The sequence below is a fragment of the Pristis pectinata genome, chromosome 13 (genome assembly GCF_009764475.1).
Source record: "Pristis pectinata isolate sPriPec2 chromosome 13, sPriPec2.1.pri, whole genome shotgun sequence".
Classification (NCBI taxonomy): domain Eukaryota; kingdom Metazoa; phylum Chordata; class Chondrichthyes; order Rhinopristiformes; family Pristidae; genus Pristis; species Pristis pectinata.
Genome location: NC_067417.1, coordinates 24,582,459 through 24,602,467, shown reverse-complemented (window position 1 = coordinate 24,602,467; position 20,009 = coordinate 24,582,459). Strand labels below are relative to the sequence as shown.

Genomic DNA, 20,009 nt, shown 5'->3' with positions numbered 1-20,009 from the left:
AGCAAACTTAGCAATTATTTTCTTGAATCGGAAGTCCAAATGTGAGTTTATGTGAAATATAAACAGCAGTAGTTGCAGTCCTGATCCCAGCACTGATCCTTGTGGAACACCACTACTGACCTTTTTTTCACCTTTTACTCCCAGTCTCTGCTTTCTTTTTTGAAGCCAGCTACAATCAATTCTGCTCAAATTAAGTCTTTGGGTTTCGAATAGAATAAAGTGGCTGACATTTTGGCAGGTGTATATAACTGAATCATTGCACATCTGGAACAGTATCAGAATGTTCAAGACAATCTGCTTATTCAGTATCACTGTATTATTCACCCACAAAATCAGTGAGGCAAAAATCTTTCGCACATGTGATAGATGTACTTTCATCCATTGTCAACTTCATGAACTTACATCATTTCAATCACCATCAGTTTCAAACACTGAGCATGATGATGTAATTTATCATGCAGAAATGAAGTGGCTTAGTAAGCTAGAGAACTGAAGAAGTTTGTGACATTGCTGAGATCAAAGCTTTCTTGATGGTGATAGCAAAGCCTATGATGGATGCTTAGAGGATGTTCACTGACTTTGTGATCTTGCTTTCCTTTTTGAACTTACTGTGCAGTATAGCGATCGAAATGATTGACTGTGGGGGAAGGAGCAATGTATATCCGATCTCACCAGGCAAATCACATTGACTCCTATTCAGAAGTTGAGAAGAGGCTTTGTAACTCAGTGGAGCAATGATTCTCAGTTTTGTAGAGATGAAGGAAAACTGAAGTTATTTGCTGATGCATTTCAGCTGAGCCAGAGGCTTGAACTTATTGACCTGCAATGTTCTGACTCATTTTGCAACAAACACCAGGAAGAAAATCTGCTCAATTTCTATGGTCTAGACTCAGAACAGCTTCCAAAACGATGACAGTGAGCCATGAAATTTACTTGTTTTCCTTGGCAGTACATGCATTTGTAAGCATGCCTTCTCTCTGCTGAAGGTCAACAAATCTAGAATGTATAATCAGGTTACAGATAATAATCTTAAAGCAGTATTACATCTGGCAACATCAAAACTAAAGCCTGATCTACCCAAAACTAAAGCAGTACATCACATTCATCTGAAGAAAACATCCACTATTAATGGTCTGTTTTAACAAACTTCAGCATTTGTGTCTTCAATTATGGTTTGAGCACAGCTGTCCTCTGAGTAAGGGTCTTAGTGAGAAAGAGCTGAGTTAATTTAATTCTATATTAAATTATCAGTAAAGTTTAGTTTAAAGTCACATCCTTGTAGCTTTTGGCTGTTTTTTTCCCATTGCCTTAAGAATGACACCCTTCACTACCATTGTATTGTGGGAAGTCTGTTACTGTTGAATTTCAATCATTCAAAGTTGGGTGATTTAGCTTAGGTGTTTGAAAATGGGGTTCCTAAAGCATTGTGTAGTATACATATAGTGGTGCTCAAGAACTTTGATTTCAGAGTTGACGTTTTGGTGAGTTCAGGATAATGATGAGTCAGATTGAAAGGTAATAATACATGAAAAATAAAGCAATTTATTGTATAAACTAATTAAGTGGTTAATTACTACATATTACAGATGGTACTGCAAGAGATCTGTTACATCCGCAGCAGTTTGGTTTGCCTGGATGCCACTGTGATCCAGAGCTGGATAGGAGTTTGTGGTGGAAGGGGTAGGATCCATTCATTGTGGTTTTTCATTGTGGACAAATCTTGTTTGACCAGTTCATTGGAGTTCTTTAGAAAAGTAGCATATGCTATGGATTCTGGAGTTGTTCCTGTGGATTGATGGGTAGCAAATATGACTACACTATTTATGATAGGAGGGAAAGAGAAAGCAAGGAACTATTGACCTGTTAGCCTGATGTCAGTAGTCAGCAAAATGTTGGAATCTATAACAAGGAAGTAATAATAAGATTGAGCAGAGCAATCATGGATTTATGAACAGGAAATCACACTTGACTCGAGGAAGTGACTACCAGAATAGGTAAGGAGGAACTGTTGATGTGTTATATTTGAGATTTTCAAAAGATGTTGGTAAGGTCCTGCACAGGAGGTTGATCAACAAGGTTGTGGAACATGGAATTGGGGGTAATATACTGCTGTGGACTGACGATTAGTTATCGGACAAAAAAGCAAAGGGTGGGAATAAACAGATTGTTCTCTGGTTGGCAGGCTGTGACCAATGGGGTATTGTATGGATTGGTGCTTAAGCCACAGCTTTTTAAAATCTATATGAACAATTTGGCTGAGGGAACCAAATGTATTTACAAATTTCTGATGAAACAAAATTGTGTGGGTTTAAGAGAATGGAGGAGAATTGTCAAGGTTTCAAGGGGAAATGGACAAACTGGGCAGGTGGGCAAGCACATGGCAGATGGAATACAATGTGGAGTAAATGTGTGTTTATTACTTTGATGCACAGAACAGAAAATCAGTGTATTTGTTAAATGATGAGAGATTGAATAGTGTTGATGTTAAAAGGGAATCTGGGGGAGCTCATACACATTTCACTGCAAACCAATGGACGTGTGCAGCAAGTGATCAGGAGAGCAAATGGTATATTTGCCTTTTTTATGAAAAGAATTGAAAACAGAAGTAATAAAGTCTTATTGCAACTGTTGGCTTTGGTGATATTGCACCTGGAGTATTGTGTACAGTTTTTCACTCCTTGCCATAGAAGGAGTGCAGAGAAGGTACATTGGACTGGTTCCACACTTGCTGTACGATGAGAAATTGTGCAGATGTAAGAGTTTAGAAGAAGGCTAAATACAGGAAAAATGTTTCCCTACTGAGGCATCCCAGATCAGGGAGCACAGTTTTAGAATAAAGAGGAAACCATTTAGGACTGAGATGAGAAATTTCTGAACTCAGAAGGTGGTTAACCTTTGGAATTCTTTAGCCTAGAAGGCTATTGAGACTAAGTTATGTATTCATTCAAAGTGCAGATCAATAGATTTCTGGACTTTGAGGGAATTGAGAGGTATGGGGCTAGTTCTGGAAAATGACACTGAGATGGAAGATCTCAGTGAATGATGGAACAAGCTCCAAGTGCTGGATGGCTAACTCCTTCTCCTATTTCTTATGTCCTTGTATGTTACTTATAAAAGGAAATCAATGGATGTACTTGATATATTTGGATTTCCAGAAGACATTGATAAGGTGCTACATCAAAAGCCATAGCAGATAATAAAAACTCATGGTATAGTAGAAAATGTATTGGTATCAATGAAAGATTGCTTGGGTAATGGGAAACAGAATAGGCATAGATGGGTATTTTCTGGTTGGCAAGATGTAACAAATGGTGTGCCACAAGGGGCACAATTTTTTTACAATTTGTATAAATGACTTGAATAAAGGCACTGAATTATGGTTGTTATACTGGCTGATGACATAAAGGTAGGTTGTGTAGTAAATGGTGAAAAGGTCAGAAGCTGACTACAAAGGATATGTAGTGATTTGACAAAGATCTAGCAAATAGAGTTTAATGCAGGAAAATGTGAAATTAACCATTTTGGCACAAATTAGCAAAATAAGCTTATTCTAAATTGGAGAGCATGCAGACAGATCTAGATGTCCCAGTGTATGATTCACAAAAAAACTAGTATACAGGTGAAGTAAGTAATTAGGAAAGTAACAGAATATTATTATTTATTGCTAGAGAACTGAATAGAACAATAAGGAAGTTATGCTTCAGTTACACAGTTCATTGAGACCACAGTTGGAGTACCACGTACAGTATTTGTCTCTTTATTTAAGGAAGGATGTTCATGCATTGGAAACATTCAGAGAAGCTTTATTAGACTATTACATTGGAATGGTGGGTTGTCTTATGAGGAAAGGTTGGACAAGCTGGGCTTGTATCCACTGAAGTTTAAAGTGAGGGGGGACTTGACTGAAGCATATAAAATCCCGAGGAGTCTTGACATGATTGATGTGGAGAGGATGTTTCTTCGAGTGGAAAAATCTAGAGCTCAAGGTCATTGTTTAAAATGTAAGGGATCATCCTTTTCAGAAAGATGAAACTAAGTATTTTCTCTCAGGGTCACAAAGCTTTTGGAACTCTTTCCTCAAAGGGTGATGGAAGCAGAGCCTGAATATTATTATGACAGAGGAAAATAGTTTCTTAATAAGTAAAATGGTGAAAGGTTATAAAGGGGGGAAGGGAATGTGTAGATGAAGTTATAATCTGATTGGCCATGATCTTATCAAATGGGAGGGCCAGCTCCAGGGCCAGGTGGCCTATTCCTGCTCCTAATTTGTAAATTCCTACACATGTTTTTGTCTAAAACTATTTGCACCTTGTTATGCAAGGTTAAAGTAAAATGTTTTTCTTATGATTGACCCTCAGAAGTGGTGTGAGTTGTACATCTGGCCATTCCCACCAAAAAACTGTGCACTACTCTTCTAGATTCTTCAGCCAAGGGAACTAGCCTCTTGGCATCCATCCTATCAAGCCCTTTCAAAAACTTGTGTTTTCTTAAGATCATTTCTCATAAGCTCCAAAGAATGCAGTGCCATTCTACATAATCTTTCCTCGTCTGGTAGCTCTCTTATTCCCAGCAATCATTTTTGAGGGTGGCACAGTGGCACAAGTGGTGAAGTTGCTGCCTCACAGCTCTTGCAACCTGTGTCCAGTCCTGTTCTCCATTGCTGTTTTCCCTGTAACTGTGATGTTTCCTCTGGGTATTCTCATAACTGAAAAATGTGTTGGTTGGTGGGTTAATTGGCCACTATATATTGCCCCTAGTGTATAGGTGGGTTATTATATCTGCAGGGAGTTGAGGGGAATATTGGGAAAATGAAATGGGGCTAATGCAACTGGCTACACGATGGTTAGTTTAGACAATGAAAGGTTTGTTTCAGTGCCTTATGATGCCAGTAGGGTTCCACTATACTGACACCAAAGTAAGCAAATCCTTCCTGAGGTAAAGAAACAACAACTGTGCATAATATTTCAGTGTGGACAAAAGAAAACCCTGTGTAATTACATCAAAACTTCCTTTATCCAAACCCTTGCAATAAAGACCAACTTGGTGCTTGTTTGTTGTATCTGCTTGCTGATTTTTTGAGATTCGTGTATGAGGATACCAATGTCTCTCAGGGCACTCTGTTTTAAAAATATGTTTTCCTATTCTTCCTAACAAAGTGAATAACCTCACATTTGTTCACATTTTACCCCATCTGTCAATTTATTTGCCCACTCACTTAACCAGTCCATAATCCCTCTGTTGGATTGTTTGGATAATGGGGCATGCTGATGTCAGCATTGGTAATGCAATTCCTGACTTACCTTCCCATAAAAGCAATTTCCAAATCTGCCTCAACAGTACAAACCAATGTTGTTTAAGTACAAACTTGAAAAAGAAGATAATATCATAATAGGACTCTTGTTGTTGGTACACACATAAAATGGCAGTTGAGCTCTGTATAGATGTCTAGATAGACGTTAAAAAAACTAAGTACAGGCCGTCCCCAGTGTTATGGCAGGGTTCTGTTCCTGTGAACTGTTTCTAACCCGAACAGTTCGCAAGTTGGAAATGCAGCTGCAAATTGGGTTCTCAGGCAGCAGAAGATGCTTGCAGCCCCACAGCAACTGGCAAATACATACTGCCGGTTTCCCAAATGCTCGTTGCGACCCACCTTCGACGCAAGCGAACCGGCTCCAAAGTTGGCGCGCGCTTCAGCAGACAGGCCAGCCACAAAATGGCGCTGGGCCGCCTTCTTCAACTGTGAGGGGAGAAAGCCCACGCGTGGGAAGAGGTTCGGTTGGCGCACCTCTGACATCATTGCCGCGTGTCAAGCGCGGGAACTTAACTGCTTAAAAGCCAGCGCAGCAAGATTCGAATAAACCAGTCTTGAGTTCAACCCACCGACTACGTTGTTATTCCTAGCTCAGTACGTAGCCCATCGCTACATGCTGTACATAAGTCGGGTGTTCATAAACTGGGAAGGACATGTATATTTGATCATGCATTATATTGTGATAATTTGCATATTAATCTAAATATGTTATCAAATCCTTGACAACTAATAATTTTAACATCATTAAGTTCTGAACTTAAATAGGTTTGTTACTTTCAATTTCTCAGGTTCTTGGCAGCTCAGGCAGCACCTAAGATTTCTCAGTTCTAATGAAAGGTAATCAATCCAAAATATTGACTATTTTTTTCCACAAATGCTGCCTGACCGATTACAGCTTTCCAGTATTTACTGTTTTATTTCAGACTTCCTGCATCTGCAGTGTTTTAATAGTCAGACATTGCAGATCCATTCCTTTACCACTCAAACAATTTTTACTACTTTGTCACTTAGCCATTGAGTAATTCTGCCTTTAGCTATAAATTTTGTTCCCCTGACAACAAAAATTATGGAAATACTTCTGCCATCTCACAATATCAGTGAAGAATAATCACGCCAAACTTGAATTCCCAACATATATTAAGGTCTTGTCATAATTTCCCCTGTTATGTTCATTTTGTATTTTTATCATACATTTGCACAAGGTGGCCCTCTCCTGCTTGCACTGCACAAGCAATATTGCTGCAAATAAATGTATTGTTGAAATATGGTTCCATTGAAAACTAAACTGAATTTCAAAAGTAATGATGCACCAAAATTATTCCATTGTAGAATTATTGTATTCAAGCTTGAATACATTTTATTTTCTGTGATAGTGCCATAGATGTCCACATAACCAAGGTTTTATTCCTTACTCGCTAACTAATTATCTAAAACATATTTTGAGTTACTATCCTCTCATTCTGCAGCAGGTAAAATCTTGGCTGAATTTACATGCTGTCTCCAGTGCTCTCATGTAGAAATCAGATCTCATTCCCAATAATTGGGTAAGGTTTCTGTTCCTATTCTAATGGTGGATTGTATGGAGTAGATAAAAACTGAATCATTGAGTGCACTTTTGTGTTGCTCTTAAGGTGTATCATAGGCTTCTTAAGATTATTTTAGATATGGCTAAGATGGGCAACATCTTACCTCTTTGCTAATAAAGCTGGTTTATTCCTAATGGCCAGCAAGAAAATGGATCAATTATTCCTGATTGTAATCTAATGTACTGAACCAATATTCAATACATAACTCCAGTTTTTTTTCCTAAGAAGCCACAACCTATTAAAAATGTCCCAGTATCTATAACTTCTGAATATTGGTACCATTCTTGTAAATCTTTTTCTCATCCATTTTCACTGCTTCAGTATCCTGTGTATCATAAGACCACTTGTATTTCAACTTTTTCTCTCTGCCACCAGGCATGTTATCGTTTTTGATGTTATATCTGGCAGATCGTCCTCCATTAACTTGTGAATGAACCAAAATCTTGTATAAAAGTAGGCTCACAGAGAAGGTGTAATTATTAACACTAGAGGAAGATATAAAGTGATGTTTCACAAGAAACGGTAATAGACCACCATATTTGTAGGTGAATGTACATGGCAGTTCCAGGTTGTTATTTTTTTCCTTGCTGTATAAAAACCCAATGAGGGATCTATGGCAGCTTTGGCCATCATGAGATGCTTAGTAATTTCTCACTGGCAGACATACACTTGTATCCATCCATTGCTTGTGATGACTTCTCTTTCTGTCAAGAAATGCATTAACAATTTCTGTATTGGATTGCCTTATAAACAGTTATACTACAGTACTATTTTGCAGAGGCACCTGAATCTCAGAACAAAATGCATAACACAGTGCTGCATTAAATAACATATGCCAGGACATTTGAGAATTATCCACACCCACCAAGATGTTTACAATTCTTTCAGTGAATATTTGCTTGATCATGACTATGGAATCCCCATGATCTGACATGGCAGGAAAACAGATGTAAATCTATATCACTTTTAGATACCATGAAGCATAGGACGCTACGTGTGAGGGCAATGATGATCAGCTGTGAGCTAGATCTTCATTCTATCTGATTGCAAACTGATTTTAACTAATGGCATTGTGAGTGGCATAGAGAATAACTTGCTCACAAACACTTTATGAGTATCACATTCTCTTTGGGGGATAAGGGACAGGGCTCCTTCATCAACAGCTCATAGATTTGTGGCCTGTGGAGGAATTTATGCAGTTGTACAAAGGCCATAAAAAGCACAGTAATAAGAAAGAGCAGGGTACCTGTTTGCTTATTTTGTATTAGAGCAGAATGTACATTTCCATTGCATTTGGAGTTATTGATGAAGAGCACTGGCCTACAGGAAAGGGAAAGTTTTAATCTAACCTGTAGCCTGATAGTAAACTGACAGGATTGTGAGTAACATTAAAATCAGACCCAGTGGAAAATTATTCTCTAAAGTCAATGGAGAATAATAGGGTAAATATAAAATCTGTATTACACCCACCTCCATGCATTTCCTGCTAGTGAATGAGGTCATGATTAACCCAATGGCTCAGCTGATAAATACAGCAAGGTGTAAATCAAAAAATGTCAAAATCAAAATACCGCAGATGCTAGACATCTGAAATAAAAATAAACAGAGATTCTCAGGACAGGCAGCACCCGTGGAATGAGAAACAGAATTAATATTTAAGTTTGATGATCTCTCAGAAATGACCTGAAATATAAACTGTTACTTTCTACACTGAAGCTGCCTGAGTATTTTTCATGATCTGTTTTTGTTTGATAATCAGTACCAATATTTATGAGAGTATCTGTTCTCTTGTAGTATTGCTCCTCTTGCTTGTGGTAGCAATCAGAGTGAGATTTTCAGGGAGAGAAGCAGTGTTATTAGCATGTTGCCCAGATGGTTTGAAGAAATGAGAAAGTGCTGCACATTTTAGAATAAGCTGTAAAGGACTGAATGTTCAACGGAAAGTGGATGCCATTGAAGTCAAGCAAACATGTAAAAATGTTGGGTGTTTTCATTCTTCTGCCCAGCTGTTGTAGTAGTAATTGATCCGGTGTCATGGATTATCAGATGGAGAAATGAGGCTGGAGGGGCTAAATGTTCTGATGTTTGCAATGATACGGAATGGTCTCTCATACAGAATGTCAGTAACCTGATACACAAATATTGATGAGATTCCTGTAAAGCCTGAGCCATTAAAGTTGAGAACAGGGATAACCAAGATTACCAATGTGAAGACGGTATGAACAATTAACTGTAACCTGAGATCTTCATCAAACAGTTTGATAAAATTGTCCAATAGCAATGCTTCAGAAGCTTAAACTTTTTATACTGGGTGTAAAGTGTACTGGGTGTAAAGTAATTTGCGGGAAAGTACTTTCTGATGGGCTATATTCTTTTGCTATTGTACCTCACGAAGTTCAGGTCCAAGACCTTTACTCTGGATTGCAGATAGAGGAATGTGTTTAAAGGATGATATGGAGTTGTGAAACTAATCTTAGCAAGCAACAATCAGCAAAAGATAATACTGAAAATGCACTGGGTAAAAGAGAAACAAATTCAAATTATTTTGAATCTGGTCACCTAAATATAGGACGGATATCAGTAAGATTGAAAGAGCGCAGAGAAGATTTACTAGTATGTTGCCGGGTCTTCAGGAGTTGTTACAGGGAAAGATTAAACAGGTTAGGACTTTATTCCTTGCAGCATAGAAGAATGCAAGGAGATTTGATAGAGGTTTACAAAATTATGAGGGGTATAGACAGAGTAAATGCGAGTAGGCTCTTTCCACTTAGATTAGGAGAGATAAGTATGAGAGGACATGGCTTTAGGGTGAAAGTGGAACGGTTTAGAGGGAACATTAGGGTGAATTTCTTCACTCAGAGAGTGGTGGGAGTGTGGAACGAGCTGCCTTCTGATGTGGTAAATGCAGGCTCACTTAAGTTTTAAGAATAAATTGGATAGATACATGAATGGGAGAGGTCTGGAGGGTTATGGACTGGGTGCAGGTCAATGGGACTAGTGGAATAAAGTTTCGGCACAGACTAGAAGGGCCAAATGGCCTGTTTTCTGTGCTGTAGTGTTCTATGGTTGAAGAGGGGAAACATGAGATTGGCATTCCTAGAAGGGGCAGTGAGGCCTTCTAAACAGATACTTTCTGATAATTTGGTTGTGTTGAGTTTTTTCTGCATTGGAGCATCTCTAGCATCTACTGTAATTTTCTTCCTGCATTTGCTCTGATTATTTTTGGGATTTGAGCCAAGAAAACTGCAGTATAACTGATTCACTGACTTAAGCATACATATGTAGATTACAAAGGCATAAATACAATTAGCCAGAAGAGCCATTAGGTTTCATCTTTTGAGAATACCAGCATTAATATTTTCCATTGTAATTTAACATTCAGCTAAAGAGCAAATAGGACAGCAATATCTCTCTTGGAATGGCAGCCCATTTGGCATATTCAAGTCTTGATGAGACCTTCTGTTCCATTAAGGAAAACTATGACATATTTCTATGCAATGTTAATGTAGAATAAAGGAACTGATATTCCTGTTGTCAATACTTTACTAAAAAGTTGAAAATTCAATTTTGTACTCAAATTAATCATGAGGATTTTTTAAAAAATGGAAGCTAAAAAAACAGTTTAAGTAAAAAATGATTAGATGCTGAAATTCATTAACTTGGTATTTATGTCCTGAAACATAACAACATGAAAGCCAAATAAACATGCATAATTAGATAATGAAAAACCTAACACTATCTTGTGAAAACATATTGCTTTCTAAGTGCAAGGTTAGCATGATCCTGAAGGAATTTCATATGTTATAGTTACACAAAGATTTATCTCTGGAGTGCTGAATGTCTTGACAGCACATTCATGGTTATCTGAAGAAGGAATGCATTTATGTGGATTTAGAAAATGTCTTCCCTATTTTTGAGTGTGTTTACATATTGGACACTGTCACAAGTGGCTGGGTATGTGGACTTTGTGATTTGACTGTGGTGTCAGGGAGTTTGCTAAACCAAGGATAGTTGCGTCCTCATTGGAAAGAACTGCAAAACTGGAAAGTTATGTGATATGATCACACCTACTGTTCTGAAATGGAATGAAGTTTGCACACAGTGTAGGTTGGTTACCTTTTTTGCAAATCAGGGGCCTTGGAAAAAGATAACAAAGATGAATACAGAAGTCCTTGGAAGTGCATAAACTGATACTTAGACTTTGGAAATAATTATGGGTTTGATGTGCACTGGGATTCCACTAGTTCTACCCCTTGTTTATAAAGGCATCAAATGAGGAGATGGCAGATGTCCCAAAAATCTTTCAAAATGTTTGCCATTGCAGATGTCACTCTACCATTTAAGAAAAGTAATTGGGTTAACTATAGAACAATTAGCCTAACATCTATTGGTGGAAAATTAGTGAAGTCTGTAATTAAGGACTGAATATGTTAAATTTTCTGTTGATCTGGGAGGCTATTAAGTTAAATTTTGCAGAATTGGAGGTAATTATTGACCTGGGTAGGAAATTGAGACAGATTAGGGATAATGGGAAAGTGTGCAAATTGTTAGGAAGTGACTAGTGTCTCTCAAATAACTTTTTCTGGGCCTGCAACTATTCACTGTATTTAGTATGCAATGTAAATGCATAGAAAAATCATGTATCTAATTATGTCAAGGGCAAGCAGGTAGGTGGCAGTGTTAATCGATATGCTGAATTATTGGTAGGTTTGCAGAATGGGTAAATCTGTGGAAAATTAATTTCAATTTGGGGCAATGTGTACCCAAAAAAAGGGAAAAGGCCTAGAGATTCAACTGTGCCCTAATCAGTATGCTAGAAGTGCAGTAACAGCAGGCCAATGACTATTTAATCACGGGCCTGCTGGGAGCTAATCTAACTGCATTGGCCATTTTTAGCATTTTCAGGACCAAGGCTGGGTCCAGAGTGGTGAAGAGAGGGCTAATGGCTCCTCTGGGTCCACATGTGATCTGGCTCAGGTTGGTGATTGGGTCAGCAGTTGGGTGAATGGCTGTAAGGGAACAGTCAGGCATTGGGCAAGTGTCCATGGTGTAAGTGTTGAGTTGAATGGATGATCAGGTAAGTTGGTGGCCATCATGGATAAGAATCACTCTCTGCTGTTGGATTGGCATACAAGGGACAAGTTGGTTGTGATTATGACCCCTATCGGTGTCAGTGGGGGAGTGAAAGAGGGGAAGCTGTTGGGAACCTGAACTGATTGCAGGGTTACTGTGAGATAGGGATGGGGTTGAGTCATAGGGCAGACATTAAATGTGACTGGTGAAGCCAAGGTTACCACCTCTCTATAGATTTGTTAGTTTGATATGCAGCCAGAATAGAAGTTCAAGGAAAGCAAATTCATCAGCATTTCCTTCAGGTACCAATTTGGTATAAAAGTTCAACACAAAGTCCCTTGGTTCCTCATGGTATGATGGGATTGTGAAGATTGGTCAGATTTTATGTATGAGGGCCACAGAACTGCCTTTACAGTACAACCGTCTGACCCCTTCAATGTTGGTTTGAGTTAAATGCATTCTTGCTGCGCATTTGGCTGTAAAGTCCTCAGCACATACAGCTTTCATCTTTAGTCCTCTAAATTCATTTCAGTGGGCCACAGGAGACTTCTGTCTGATCAGTCAATTTGCTATGCATTCCCCACAAAGTAAGTCACCAATCTGACTCTGTCAGAGTGGCTCAATTTATGTCATGTGTCAGGCTTGCAAACTTTGATTGTGAGGGCCAACAAGTTGTAGTATTGCCAGTTTCTCCAATGCTATTGATTGCAATCAGAAAATATGGGAGCTTTCATGATATCATGCATAACCTTTAAACTACTGTGGATCCAGTGTTTCAATCAGATCAGAGCCAGTATTTCGGAGAAGTGATGAGCGATAGTGACTATTCTATTGAGAACATAACAAATAGGAGAAGGAGTGGGGCATTCAGTACCTTGCCTCTATTTTGCATACAACAATATATGGCAATATATGCTGCCTCAACACTATCTTCCCGCCTTGTCTCTATATCCCTTGATCCATTGGTCTCCAAACATCTATCAATCTGTTTTGATTGCATTCAGTGACTGATCCTCCACAATCCTCTTGGGCAGAGAATTCCATAAGGTCACTATCCTTTTGGTGAGGAAATTTTCAGTCCTACATGGTTGCCCCCCTATTTTAACACTCTGACCCCTAATTCTAGATTCCTCAGCCTGTGGAAACATCCACCCACATTTACCCTGTGGAGCCCTTTAAGAATTTTTGTATGTTTCAATGATATTTGGATGCCTCTCATTCTTCTAAATACCAGAAAATAGTGGCCTAGTCTACCCAACCACCTCTTGTGTGACATATCAGCCATCCCAGAAAATGAGAAGAGGGCACTATAGTAGGGCTAGAAAAGGGGCTGGGGAAATAAGCTCTCAGCAGGAGGACCTATCCAGCAAAGGTTTTCAGGGAGCAAAATCTTTTGCATGTAAATTGGCAATGAGAAATGCAAGAAGTGATTTCATCTTGGTAAGATGTTCCCAACAGAAAAATGCCATTTCTGTGGTTACAAATGTACTACAGGATAGGGCCAGAATCTCATTACCTAAGGCAGTTTAGGCAATTGTGGCTGTCAATATTTACACCTCTCTCTCTCTTTCTATGTTGAAGCATGGATATGTTGCAATATTTTTCTAATTGCACCATGTTGTTGAGTTTTGCAGATGTTCTATATGAATTCTACTATCTTCCTAACTACAGCCAGGAAGATAGTAAAATTCATATAGAGCATCTGCAAAACTGGAAGATAATTTTACTTTGGCACAAAGCAAAAGACAGTGTGAACACAGATTTACAGGGAATTTTGGAATTTTCATGAGTGGTTGTGATTGAAGTTTTATCAATTAAACTTGTTTCAGCAATAGCGTTTAGTATTAACATCATAATTTCAGTTTCGATTATCGGTTGAACATGCAGTGATACCCTCGTTTTGTTAAACTAAAATATCGTGGAGAAAATTGGTTTTAAAGTGAATTGAAAGTTAGTCCTTTGTTATTGAAGCCTCGGGTGGGGTTGAAATCATCTTAGACTTTTCTATGGCTGAATGTCGTCCTGTATACCTGGAAAATATCTATTTTTGTTAGAACATAGTGGAATTACACTCAACACATCCTAAGTCCTTTTGGTGTAAGATGCGCTTCTTCGAAAATTGCAGGATTTCTCGAACGGCTAAAAATGTGTTGCTCACAAATGAAATTTGACTGACACAAATGAGATTGTTAACGGTGCAACCAAATTCTCATCTCGTCGTGACGAATTTGTTTGTTTTATTATTTAAGCAAGGAGATGTTACAAGGGTTGACACAGGGTATTTCTACTGCCAAAATAAACGCAACTCTTGCAGGGAAATTTGGAAATAAGTTTATAGTTTTAAATGATACAACGTTTCAAATGTTTAACAAAAGCATTTTACAAACTCGTTGAATACACTGCGGCAGCTTATTTAGCTCAAATAGTGTACTGATGACTTGAAGCTTGAGACCGCACTAAGCGTGCGGGCGAGAGCGCGCGGCCGGTGCACCTGCTGCCACCGCGCGGGAACTGGGCGGTGACCGTTGCTCCGCACATCATGGCCCTTCAACGTTTGTGGTCGACGGGCAATCACTCGTTCGGTGGTCAGGGCAGGTAAATGTATTTTTGCAATTTTTTCTAATATTTTGCCAATTCTTGTCAGCCTGAAGAATGAATAAAAAACTGGCTGGGCAAAGTGGTTCTGATATTTAAATTCTGTGGTTATGAAAAATAATTGAATATTTGTGGAATGTGCAGCGGGTCTTGTAAGTACATTGCCAACATGGCTTCTTTGCCCCATTTGCTTGGGAAAACGTAGAGGGAAGTTATTTTGTCAGGGTGTTCTTTCCTTCCTCAAAGGCCCTCCCTCTTATTTGCACATTTAATGATGTAGATGAGAAACATATGGTTTAAAATATCTTAAAATAAATTCAAAAACTAAACCAAATCCGTTGGGAAGCGAAAATAGGCGTTAAAAACTGATTAGCTCAAATGCTGTCTCTGTTTTTGCTGTTGGTGCATGTTTGGGACTTGCAGTTGGGACAACTGAAATTTTGCAAAAATAAAATTTCAAGTCAATGCAGAAAACCGCTATTCAATCCACATCAGTAACCCAGAGTCCACTACTTTTCTCATAATATGTGAATGATCTGGATGATGGAATTGATGGCTTTGTGGCCAAGTTTGAGGATGATACAAAGATAGGTGGAAGTAAGGAGTCTGCAGAAGGACTTGGACAGGTTGGGAGAATGGGCAAAGAAGTGGCAGATGGAACAAGCATAGGGAAGTGTATGGTCATGCACTTTGGTAGAAGGAATAAAGACGTACACTGTTTTCTAAATGGAGCAAATTCAGAAATTGGAGATGCAAAGGGACTTGGGAGTCCTAATGCAGGATTCCCTAAAGGTTAACTTGCAGGTTGAGTTGGTAGTAAGGAAGGTAAATGCAATGTTAGCATTCATTTCGAGAGGACTAGAATATAAAAGCAAGGATGTAATGCTGAGGCTTTGTAAGGTGTTGGTCAGACCACATTTGGAGTATTGTGAGCAGTTTTGGGCCCCATATCTGGGGAAGGATGTGCTGGCATGGGAGAGGGTCCAGATGAGGTTTATGAGAATGATCCCAGGAATGAAAGGGTTAACATATGAAGAGCATCTGATGGCTCTGGGCCTGTACTTGTTGGAGTCTCGAAGGATGAGGATTGAAACCTACCGAATATTGAAAGGCCTGGATAGAGTGGACATGGAGAGGATGTTTCCAGTAGTGGGAGAGTCTAGAACCAGAGGGCACAGCCTCAGAATAAAAGGACATTCCTTTAGAACAGATGAGGAGGAATTTCTTTAGCCAGAGGGTGGTGAATCTGTGGAATTCATTACCACAGCTGGCTGTGGAGGCCAAGTCATTGCGTATATTTAAAGCGGAGGTTCTTGATTAGTAAGGGCATCAACAGCTATGAGGAGAAGGTAGGAGAATGGGGTTGAGAGGGAAATATAAATCAGCCATGATCGAATGGCAGAGCAGACTCGATGGGCTGAATGGCCTAATTCTGCTCTTATGTCTTATTATTTGTCACTTAGTTAAAAACATTTCATACTGTAATGAGTATAAGCCTAGAAGTTACCATTTGGAATATTAGTTTATGAATAATTAACTATTAATTAACTAGGATACATTCATTTTATTAGTGTTTCCTTTAAATTGAAATTGCATGTGAAATAAACATTTTGAACATTTGTATGTTGATATTCTAATCAATAATTTCTAATCCACTGTTTCACCTTGAATCCACCATATTCAGTATGTACCCCTATTATAACTAATTCTGGATGGTTGAAAACTGGAAAATATTCCAGCATTATTTTATCAAAAAAATTAGAATTCTTTAATGATCCAAGATTGGCATTCATTAGACAGAAGATGATAACTAATTTAAGGCATCGTTTGTGCAAGTCCTACATTTTCAGCCAGGGAGAAATCCTTCATGGTCTTTATCTTTCTTGCAGGTCGGAAATCTTGGTCTCTTGTTCATGCTGCTGTTTTTCATATTTGCAGCTCTTGGAGTTGATCTTTTCGGGGACCTAGGTGAGACACTGCATGCTTGAGCTAATAGTTCATTTCACTGGTTGATATTTGTCTTTAGTGCCTGCAAATGTTTTCATTTTAATATCTCTCCTGCAACTTGACATCATAAGAATGGAGGTTGCCCAAATATGATGATTCACTTCTATCAGTTAGCCAACAACAGACCCAGATGACGTATGTAATTCCCCAGTGGTGGAGAGGTTTGGGAATCATCAGGCAAAAGTCTTCCTCCCCTACATACTACCATTCCACACAACGTGCTGCAAATTATTCATATTCTGAATGTCAACCTGTTATTTTTCTATTGCACAATATGGTTGGAGATTAGTCGCCACAAAATCCGCAGAATATACCACATTTTTGTTGTTCTTTGAACGAGTGTGATTTCTGGTAGCTGCAAACTTAACTACAGAAAGTTCTAAGGGACATTAGCCTTTTGATACTTTTATTGGTACTTTATGTTAATGCTATCTCCCACTTAAAAAGATCAAGCTTATAAATCTGTACGAGAAAGGTTATTTACTTCATATCCTTCAGGAATGGGTGGAAGGTCATTTAATTAGGAGGGATTTTGGGTGCAATGCCTCAGTGGATTGGAGGGGAGGGTTCACCTCTTCATGACCCATATGTTCCTCGATAGTAAAATTCTCCAATTATCCTCTGTCTGAGTATCTTATGAGATGTTGAACAGTGAGTCTGTGCTTTGGAGCTACCTTGTGGAATGTCCTGTTGTCAACTGAATCTCCCTTTAAATGATATCTACATATAGAAAATGGTTTATATGCCTTGCTTTTTTGTGACTGACAAATAATGGCTGTTTTCTGAACCTGGGAGCTTCAATTGATGCCAGGAAGGTTTCAAATGTACTTGCCAATGATTGGCTTCATTATGAACAAGTTTAACCTTGGGAAGTCATTCGATGAGGGAGCGTGGATTTAGACCATAAGTTTCCAGTCCAATTTCAGAATGGGCATAATTTCATCCACTCCCCTCATACATCTTGCTGCACTATTTTTTTGTATTACATCAATTTTGAATTGCATCACTCTGAACAAAACAGTGCTGTGCAATCTTTAGGCAGTGATGTGGTCTCCTATGTTGAGAAATCAATGCATGTTTTACATAAAAAAAAGCACAAATAAGCCTGTCAGCCTTCGAACCTGCATTTTCATTCAATACAATCATGGTTGAACCTCTGTCTTAATACCATACTTCAGCTCTCTCCCTATATCCCTAATTCTCAGTTGAGGAAGAAAGAAGATGCATTGGAAGTACTGGTATCAAAGGTGGCATGATGAGAACAGCATCCACAGGAACAGAGAAACTGGGGAAAAAAGAGCAAAGGCAACAGAGAAGGTAGATGAGGATGAAGGTCACAGTTACTCATTTGAAATTTTGACATCAACTGGAGTTCAGCTTTTCTAAAGTGTATATATTGGAGAATCTTGGATGATAGTTTTACAGTTCTGTTGCTGACGTTCAGTTTGAGTAACATGACAACTTGTAAGTATATTTGACTTGGGGAGTATTGAGCATGCTGCATGAAATGTGATTTAAAACATGTCTATATGTATGTCTATACGTCTATGTTTCTGTGCTGGAATGTTGCATTTTATTGTTTAAAATATAATTCTGAAACCTGACATTTGCAGCGTGAAGGCATCAGTTTGAAACCCAACCTTGAGGTTAAGAAGAAATTTTCCAAAGCTTTAATTATTTAGAGGTATTTCCTTTGGATTAGCTTTTACTTATTAGGTTAAATAGTTGCCACAGAATCCTTGCAAGTTATGTGGAAGGAGTTGGCTAGGAGCACTGAGCAGTTTTGTTTTTCCAGTTCATTTGGACTTGTTGTACCGGAGTATTCTTTTTCTTTAATAGTATGGTGAAATAATATAATAGAAGTTTGTGAAGTGTTCAAAATAATACCTAATCAATGGAGAATACTTTTTAGTGCTAGTTGTGGTCTTATGCTGCTGACTTGCTATCCATTTCTTTTTTATCTGTCTTGGCCAAAGAATCACATTTTGATAATTCATGCTACAGGTACCAATTTGCTTCCAGTTTTGATTGCAGTGACGTATTTTTCGTGCAGCTTGACAAATTGGTTAAACTAACGAAGGCTGTGCTGAGTGGCCAGTTGGTACCTTTGTGTTTTTGCAAAATTGCTTGGAGCCCATGCTGTATGTAAAATTTCTAAGCAAGATTCAGCAGCAGGAAGACCACCACCACCTCCACTTCCACTATTACCACTGAAGAGTTAACACCTATCACAAAGAATGCTATGGAGGAAGGAGTTAATTCATGCCATACCAAGCTGGTCCTAGTGTCCTGGCAAATCAGATAACTAGAACTGTAGACAGGGCTTTAAGCTATATAGCACTGCAAGGTTCAGGTAAGGGAGAGGTTATGGAATGGGTGAAAGTATCAAGCAAAGATAACCGGTTGGGTAATAATAAGCAGTGAGATAGGAAGGGATAGCGTGTAACAGTGATAGTGTAATCAAAGTTAATTTCAGAAAAATGGTAAAAAGCTAAAATGAGTTTGATATAATAGCTATTATAAAGGTAGGATTGTTTGGTGACAAAGGTCAGGAATTGTATGTTCCTGGGGACTTATGGGGGAAAAAAAGAGTGAAGGATAGCTCTCATAATGGATGAAAAAGTGCGGTTTTGAGATCTTGGCTGAAAAGAGAGCAAAGTTGAATCAGTATGAATGGAGGTAAGACATAAGAGGAAACAAAAGGCCACTGATGGCAGCAACCCAACCAGAGAGAGAGAGAGAATTAATTCAGAGATCAGATAAAAGCCAAAAGCAAAGGTAGGACAGTAAACTTGGGGGGGGGGGGGGGGGGGGAGGGATTTTCATCTTTGGACAGAGCAAATCGAGTTGGCAAAGAATAGTTTGGAGGATGAGTTCATAAGATGATTCTGGAATTGTTTTCTAGAATAATATGCCATGGAACCAATAAGGGACCAGGCTAACTCCAACCTTGTATAATGAAACAAGATTAATTAATAATTTCATTTCAAGAAATCCTGTCTGAAGAAAAGTGATTGCAATATGATTGAATTTTGTTTTTGCTGATATAATTAGCATGGTATATATGGGGTAATCAGTGGATGGAGTAATCTGATTTCCAGAAAGCTTTTTGTATCATAAATTAGTTATTGCTTGTTACAGTATGTAAAACAAAGGCTCATGGGTTGTGGGTAAGGAATTAGCAAGGAGAGAAGATTGGTTAAAGGACAGAAGTAGTAAGAATAAATGTGTCATTTTTAATATGTCACATAGTTCCTGGTGGGGGTTCACAAGGGTCAGTCCTGGGCCTGAACTGTGGACAATTTACATAAATGACTTAAATGAAAAGACTGTGAATTGTATCCATTGTGAACCCATATCGGTTGGCTGTTTTACACTTGTAAACTATGAAGGGTAATAGACTGCCTACTGAAATAGTTATTTTCCTGGGTTCATTC

General features: G+C 38.5%; 1 long non-coding RNA gene across 1 annotated transcript; it reads left to right on the top strand.

The window, feature by feature from the left end:
- The first annotated feature begins 14,437 nt into the window (after positions 1-14,437).
- Positions 14,438-18,043, top strand: LOC127577530 (uncharacterized). The gene is made up of 3 exons (XR_007957387.1): positions 14,438-14,565; positions 16,455-16,533; positions 17,778-18,043. It is a non-coding gene; the product is annotated as an uncharacterized LOC127577530 (long non-coding RNA).
- The last annotated feature ends 1,966 nt before the right edge of the window (positions 18,044-20,009 follow it).